General features: G+C 41.9%; 1 long non-coding RNA gene across 1 annotated transcript in view; it reads left to right on the top strand.

The window, feature by feature from the left end:
* The window catches only part of LOC148328620 (uncharacterized), a 49,126-nt gene that overhangs the window by 39,833 nt on the left and 762 nt on the right, over window positions 1-8,531 (top strand). The gene's annotated exons all lie outside the window — the stretch shown is intronic.

An 8,531-nucleotide genomic window follows, 5' to 3' on the forward strand; every position in this document is an offset into this window, starting at 1 on the left:
CTGGGTCATGACCGCTTGTCAAGTTCGGTCAAGGTTCGGAATACGTCTCCGGAAAATGTGTTGAGTGGCCGTACTTTCGTAGAAGTTGATCATTTCCATCAAGTGTCCCAGTCTATACCGTAGGATTTCCCTTCGGTACCTGGTACCAAATAAGTCCAGTCAATGTTGAAAGTCTCACAGCCACATAGAACGATCGGGGGCTCGTCCCAATTCTTGTCTAAGAAAGACGGGAAACAACATCACTGTGGTTCCTCCGTGATTCGATCAAATATCTGAAATACGGAATACTTTGTTTCAATGTCTGTAATATTCTGCATGCTTCGGCCCAGATGTCCTGCAAGAACGGCCGCCAAGGTCCTTGACGCTCTAACTGCCGAGATGCCTTGATTCAGCAAATGTCGCAGAATCACGAAAACATGGATTTGCTGTGTGCCTGGAAAGCTGTTGCAGTTGTAAACGAGACCTTCGTCATGGAACCATGATCTGATCTTTCTCCTCGGGGGAAGATGTGGGTGGCTGGGACAAACTGGATTTGGGTTTTTGGTCCAGAGATCTTAGCGATTCCCACAAGGGTTGCACTAGTCAGACATTCGGTCGATAAACGGTCAGTCTCGGAGGCATTTTATTTTTTTATTTGATTTATTTATTTTTTGCTCCCCTGGTAGGGCTGCTTGAATTCGACGTTCCTCTTGACTTTCTTCCCCAAGCGGTGTTTTCTGCACAATGCTGCCGTTATCACACCAGATGATCAACATTTGGAGATGTGCTCCTTTTTGCTGTCAAAACCGTATTCTTTTGTGCAGAAGTGGCGCAATACCTTTGTTTTAATCAGATCGCAGATAAACTGAACTGTGATTATTGAGGCTCATTTTAAGCAAATGCTGCAAGCGTGGGAATATTTTTTTTTTTCAGCGAATCTCCTCAGACGCCACATCACTTGGTTATGATTAGAGTGTTTACATCTATCAAAACTGAAATAAAAACACCACATGCGCCGTTTAGCGCCAATTAAATCGAAGCTACTGGGAGACAGATTTTCACGGCGAGTTCACACACAAAATTTTGTTTCCAAGATGAAAAATCGGCAAAGTCAATCAAGTCCAGAGTGACCTTCTTGCGCTTCTCTGACCACATTTCCTTGTGCGTGCCTCCCTTCGCCAACAAAGTCAAGATGTGAGCCACTTGTTGTGATGAGCTACCGTGAAAAATTGACCTGAGGCCTTGCCGAGCAAAACGGGGCCTTGAGGGTTTTAGAAGTGATGATGTTGCGGAGATCTTCTTCTGAGGATTTAAGTACGGAGGTCCGAGTGGGGGGCGATCAGCTGCCAGTGAGGAATCGAAACGCACTTCACATGAGAACGTGACAACATGGGACGGAGGGGACGGGTGCCGATAGATGAGTGTGTGTTGGAAGCCTGACTGCATGCTGCGGGAGCCGCTTGAGACGTTGACACATGCCTCCCAAAAAACAAACAAACAAAAAAAATCGGTATTGTGTTGGAATGTCGTGCTGTAGAATGAATTGGAAATTCATGTTGTGAAAAAAAAAGGCAAAAAACGAAGAAAATGATTCAATGAGAATATTGGGGTTTTTTTAGGGGAGGGAGGGTAAAAAAATAATTTAGGGAACAAAACATTGCGGAGAAAATAAGTAAAAAAAAAAAAGGGAAAATTTCTACATCTTTCAAGAATTTTTTTTCAAGAAAATGTTTTATTCTTTTTTTTTTAAATAGAAGGCTTGTAAAATGCAAACTAGAATGTGCATGTGAATACAAAAGAATGATTTTAAAAATATATATTAAAAATGAAAAAAAAAAAATTTTAATCTAAAAAGCCCTTTTAGGATGCAATTATTTTTTTTTTACATTTCTTAAATAATTTGGGAATTCTCTCAAAAAGTGCAAAAGGGACGTTGCAGATTTTGAAAATGTTGACGTTTGAATGATTTGAATTGCTTGAGTAACGCTGAATATGGATTTACTGATTTTTTTCTTATTCTAGTAAATGTTGGATTTTGAAGAGAAATTTAGAAGCATTTCTCCATCAATTCCGTTATTTTTTATTTTTTTTTGTGGAGCTGAATTTAATGGCGACAAAAACTTGAAATGTTTGCAAGTTCGCTAAAATGAGTCTGCAAATATGGTTTGTCTTTTAAGGAGCCCTAAAAAAGTGGAAAGTCAAGCTGGCTCTGACCTTGTTGACGAAATTCGGTTTTGAAGGACTCCAAGAAAATATTCACCCCAAAATGGCCACTTCAAACCAAAACGGCCCATTTACCATCTTTTCGGGCATGGCGTTCTGTGGCCTTTTTTTTTTTTTTTTTTTTGTGGGCCTACTCATGACATGCCTCCCAAATGTCGTGTTGCTAAGTGAAACCTGCTTCGGGGGCTGAGTTATTATTGCGTCCATCTGCTTTGGAATGGTCACAACATGCAGATGAGATCCGAGTTGTTCCAAGTGGATGCCTTCTCCAGAATTTCCTGCCTCTTTTCTTTATTTTTCTTTTTTTACCTTCCTTTAGACACGCTGTGAGCGGACGCAGTGATGGCCCAAGGGTTGATTTCATGCACGCTGCATCTGGAGCCAATTCAACGCGGGCGAAATCTTCAAACGTCTAAAAGTTACCTTCTGGGATGCTCGGAGGTGTCTGACTTGTTCAAGTTTAGCTTCGTTTGAGCTTTCGTCTCGTGCGATTTGCTCTTACTAAGTGAACACGGTGTCAACTTGGAAGTTGATTCTGCCATCCATCCTTCCTTCTTTCACTCTTTTTGTGTGTCGTAGTTTCATTCCTGCCATTCTTCCTTCCTTTGTAACTTGTCTCCTAGCTTGCATTCTTCATTTTCTTTTTCATCTTAGTCTCCTTTCCTTTTATGCTTCCTTCCATCCTTCCTTCATTCCTCTTCTTGTTTCCTTCCTTTTGCCCTTTCCTTCCGTCCTTCCTTTATTCCTATTATAAATCTTTCCCTCTTTTGTACCTTCTTGCCCTCCATCCTTCCTTTCTTTGCTTTTATAATTTTTTTGTTTCCTTCCTTTGTCCTGTCCTTCTTTCCTTCCTTGCTGCTTTCCTTCCTTCCTTTTGTGCATCTTGGTTTTGTCTCTGAATCTTTTCTCTGGTCATTTCCCTCCATTGTGCATTCCTTTTTTCTTGCCTTTCTTACTACCTTGCTTGCATTTTTTTCACCATTCCTTTTATACGCCTTCGTGTCTATCCTTCCTTCCTCTCCTAGTTCCATTCCTTCTATCCATTCTTCATTTCATCTATGCTTCATCCTCCCTTCCCCTGTTCCTTCCTTCATCCCTTCCTTCTATACCACTTTCTGTCCTTCCTTCCATAGCATCCTTGTTCCTTCCTTCCTTCCCAAACTTCTGTACTTCTTCCTTTCCTTGCTTTCTATCATCTTCCCTCCCTTCATTCTTTCCGTCCTTGCCTTCACTCCTACATCCTTTTCCTGATCCCTCCTCACTTCCTTCTTTTTTAACTTCCCTCATTACAACCTCCTTTTGCAAATCCTTGTTTCCTTCCCTCCACCTCTCACTTTTCGTTCCCTCCTTTCTTTCAATGATTTTCCCTCCCTTCCTTTTTTCCTCAAATTAGTCATTGTAAAAAGTGCATTCATACTTTTGGCCCTCCTCGTATAAAATATAGTCCATTCATACATTTTTTTTTTTTAATCGCACAATCTGGAAGCATGTGTCCAGGCCCTGCCAGCAGTCCGCCTCCAGTTTTTTGACTGAAGTGGAGGTCTGAGTTTAAAAAAAAAAAAAAAAAAGAAAGAAAGAGAAAATGCCCAGTCAGCACTGTAGCAAAAAAAAAAAAAAAAGACCAGGGCGGTCGTCTCACTTCTGAGCATGAAGAAACCATAAAGTGAAAAAAAAGCCTCCTCACGGTACTTTCCACTTGTCAGAGTGAGAAGCAGCTGCGTGTGATGTTCCCGTGGGGAGAATCTTTAACACTTGGGATTTGCTTTGAGAAGGAGAATGCTTTGTTATTTGTGTGGACACACATCATTTTTTTTTAATTTTTCTTTTTTAAGCAAGCCAAGCGAGAGCCAACTTGACGTCATTGTCGCTCTTCTGTCCAGGTGCAAATTTCAAGCAAACATTCTCACCTGGGCCTTTATGCAAATGTGTTTGTTTCGGTCTCGCTTTCTGGCCGAAACGTTCCCTCCGCTCCATTTAGTTGATCTTTGGACTTTCCAGTGCGGCGGAATGCTTTTACTCTGACCGCGCTTGACAACTCGGGGTCGTGATGCTACTTTCGACTCCCCTCTTTGTCTGAACTGGAGCTCGTCTTGCTGTTGTCACGTTTCATGCAAACACTTGAACTGAAGCGTAACGCGAAGAGTCCTGTAATATTTCTTACATGAATGGGACTAGTTTGTTTTTTTTTTCGGATTAAGAAAATAGATTTATCTCATTCATTTTGAGGTATGTTGGCTAATTCATTCCACTTTTAAAAAATTTATTTATTTTTTTAAAATCAAATTTACGAGCCGTACATTAATCCCATTTTAGTCAACATTTTTGTGCTCTTTCTTAAATGCCCCAACATGCTGCAAGATGTCAAATAGGAAAGTAGTACATTGTTGTCAAGGAACTGTTGAAGAGACTAAACAAGGGTCTAAACAAGCAATGTCAGAGTTCCAGACTGCCCCGAAATGGTGGAATTTTGCTGCTCTCCAATTCAGCCCATTTATCATGACTATTGTTCAAATGAGTGGAAATATTCAGATTTTTATTTTTTAACTGAATTAAGTCGTCAAATTGCACTGTGTGACCGACCCTACATTTTCGACTTCGCCCCTAAAATAAAAAAAAAAAGTTAATCTGTAGCCTTGATGTACGTCAGAGAACTAAGTTTAGCCTGGTTCGTTAATGGAAGTTTAGGAGAGCCTTCATTTTTTTCCCTCAATTAAATGATCTGTAAACGATTCATTTTGAAGGCAGATGTAACCAAAGTTTGAAAGTAACTATTTTTGGATCACTGGTTGTGTCATATTTATTCGTATTTATAAAACACGATCGGGAATGATGAGCATTTAGACTTGTTCACGTATGGCCTGTATCTTCTGTCTAGTTAGCTAGCTGATGAGCTGAAAGTGGCTCGAAACTTGCGGACTTTTTCATGTTTTGTCTTTTCTGATGAGTCATCACATTTCGCATGCAAATGCCACAAGAAGGCGGAAGACCCGCTGTGACCCCAGAACCTCAAAACTCCAAGGCAGATGAGCTAAACACGAAACCCCGCATTGTGCTGCCCCAAATGAAAGTCATCAAGAAAGAAAGTCTTTGCTTGGAGAGTAACTCAAGATGGTAATTCATGGTTTGCAAATGGAGCCCTTTTTTTTTTGTTGTTGTTGTTGTTCTTAACAAGAAGCTTCAAAGTCAAAATCGCAACAGGAAACAGACGCGTCTTCATGCAGTCGCCGAGACACAACAAAAGGTGGCCTCAGTCCAAGAACAAACGAGAAGAAAAAAACAAAAACTCCTCCAACAACATCTGGAAGGCTCCCTCGTGATCGGACAGCCGGTGTTACTGCGAGATCTCGTTTCCTGTCCTTGAGAGGAACGAGTCCAAAATCCGGGACGGCGACTTTAGCTTTAGCGCGTAGCTCGGATTCATGTCGCCTTGCTTCTCCTGTGAGCTAAAAATAACCGCCAATGCGTGACTGCAAAACTCAGTCGCTTTTGGTGCTAATTGACGGCGACGTCTACGACTCGCCGCTAACATCGCGACTCAGACGATGGGAAATTTCCTCGATTTAGTGCTTCTTAAATTGTCAAACGTGCGCCGTCACCGACTCCTGGAATTTACTTTGTTCCTTTTGGTGTGGTTCCCTTGGGATTCCTTAAAGTTTGTTTTACGATAACATATCTGCACAAGTCATCACATTCCCACCAAGCTCTCAAATAGCACAAACGCAACTTAGCGGAAACACAACAGAAAGCAAATTTATTGATTTATTTTTAATTGGCCGCTCCAACAAGCAGTAATCATTTTAACAAGTCCTGGTTCGCATTTCTGTCTCACAGTGGACAGGTTCTGGGTTCAAATCTCACTAAGAGCTTTCTGTGCGGAGTTTGCGTTCGGTTCATAGAAGTTGTGCAGAAGTGTGTGTGCGTGTGTTTGTGCGTGTGCGTGGGGGGGGGTGTGGGGGCGGTGCTGGAAAGTAGGCATTTTATGGGTGGTCTTAAAAAGGTAACAAATACAAGAAGGTGTGTGTGTGTGTTGAATGCTTTTGTCTGGATGTTTCCCAACCTCCAAATTTAATCCGAAACACTAAACATAATCCCAAACTTTAGTCCTAAATCCGTGTGACTTTTAGGGCCTAATTAGCATTTTTTTCATCATTTTTCCCCACCCTAACATAATCCGTCACTCTCCCTTCCGAGAACACACCCTTTTGCATGGACTGAAGTGGACTTAAAGTATTTCCCAATGCGCACGTCCAAAGCATTAAAAATCCATTTTGGGTCGTGACATTATCTTAGCCTGACCTTCTGATTTTTTTTTAAATAGCACAGAACAAAAGAAATAGTAACGACCATCATTCATGAAAACAAATGTGGCCCAATCCAAATAATTCTTACTAGCCCGTCTTCTGAGCGACCAGCTCAGACTCCTGAAATACGCGTCAAGAACACTCATCAAAAAGCACTCAGGTTGCGACAATGTCTCGACCCCTGCCCCTCAGCTGCCGGTTTAGAGCCAGCTGCCGCCACCTCTGACAGCTTTGAAGCCCACCCGTAAAATGTGGGGGTCCTCTTTTTAAATGGAAATAACGCCCCCATGCTCCGACATTAAAATGTGGCCTTTCATTAATGTTCTGTCATGTGAGAGCAGCGCTGCCTGTTGCTGAGCAGACACACACACACGGGTCAGCGTGAGTGGGCGCAGGTCCGAGGGGGGTCCGGGCATAAACACTGAGCACTAGGTTTTTGATCGAAGTGACATCCTAGCACGCTCGTATCTTATCACCGAATGACAGTCGCCAGCTTGGGTCAACATAAAAAAATAAAAGTGACTAATTGTGGTCCAGGCTGAAGACCAAAGACAAAATACGTCTTAAATTCACCTTAAAATCATTTTTTCCCCCAAAATTTTTTTGTAGCGCGTTGGAATGAACTTTAGCAGCCTTGTGTTGCTTCAACGCTAACATCGTTTCTCTCGTCAATATTTAAGAGCTTAGTATTGATCCGATTAATTAATTAATTAATAATTGAGGTTGGCGCATCGTGAAATTGATCTAAAAGTGATGGATTAGTGAATTAGTCGATGACAGACAGCTAATGTCAAACATTTCTTGAGCGGGAGGATTTGTTAGATCCACCCCCATGTGCTGTTTTATTGCTAATGCTAACATTAGCGTTGATGTCATTGTCATGACAACACCCAATCAACAATACTTTTGCCATCTACAATGTTGGTGGACAAGCTTTTGTCAAAATCTCATGTTGTTAGCACTAGCACTAATGCTAATTAGCATTTCCATTGTCGCTACATGACCTCCCCGGCCACTTATTGTGTAAAGTAGCTTCTCGTTTTATTGTTGCACCCTTGGCATATAGCGTTAGCATTAGCATTTCTACGTCTTCACAACTCCACTTTCAGGACATAAGTTTTTAACTTGACATGAATTTTTGCGTCACGAACATTATTTCACATTATTCCGTTTGGTCCTTTTAATAGACGGCTGCCTCAGCTGCTGTTAGTATGTACTTATTGCCGTCAATTTGTATTCAAACCAAACGCAGTCTTGTTTTGTTGTCCACCAAGCACTGGTGACCCCACCACCCTCCAGCAGAAATTCCACCCTTTTTATGATTGTTCTGGCCTTCATGCTCCCCTATGGGGAAACCTCGACACGACTCAGCCCGCAACTGTGCGCCGCCTCACTGACACTTCCCTAAAAATAGAGCCCTATAATCCACCCCCACCCCTCCCCCCCCCCCACCCCCTTTTAAAAAGTGCATTAGTCCGATCAGATGAGCACATCTTGGCACTCTTAGGAGGGGACATAATATGCGTACTGTAATATAATGGCGACTGTAAAATATGCGATAATGGTAACGGTAATTCAAGTCAGCTGTGTGGCGGACTGGAAATGCTTTCGCTTGACACTTGTGACCTGATTGATTTATGGCTGCCTATCCAGCTACTGTATTCTTATTGTAATACTTTCTACATGCAAAAAAAAGTCCGAGGCAGCTTTAAATGTGATGCTTAGGGCGAGGATTTAATGCCCATATTTAGAAACGAGAGCCTCGGCCAAGGCTGCGCTGTTTCCAAAACACACAAAGTTGGCAGACGACTTCCGTGTTCAGGAGGATGAGTAACAGATGGGCGATACCAAGATGATTTTGGAAGGGGGGTGTGAAGGCCACCATGGATGACGTTGGGCTGTTTTTATTTTTATGTTCTGGGGAAATCTTCAGTACCGCAAGATTAACTCCACAACGGTTTTTTTTTTTTTTTTTTTTTTTTCATAAGATCACGTGACCCAAATGAGATTCCTCTGCAAACTTTTGTT

This window comes from Idiotropiscis lumnitzeri, chromosome 10 (genome assembly GCF_059441095.1).
Source record: "Idiotropiscis lumnitzeri isolate Australia: NSW breed Sydney's pygmy pipehorse chromosome 10, RoL_Ilum_1.0, whole genome shotgun sequence".
NCBI lineage: Eukaryota > Metazoa > Chordata > Actinopteri > Syngnathiformes > Syngnathidae > Idiotropiscis > Idiotropiscis lumnitzeri.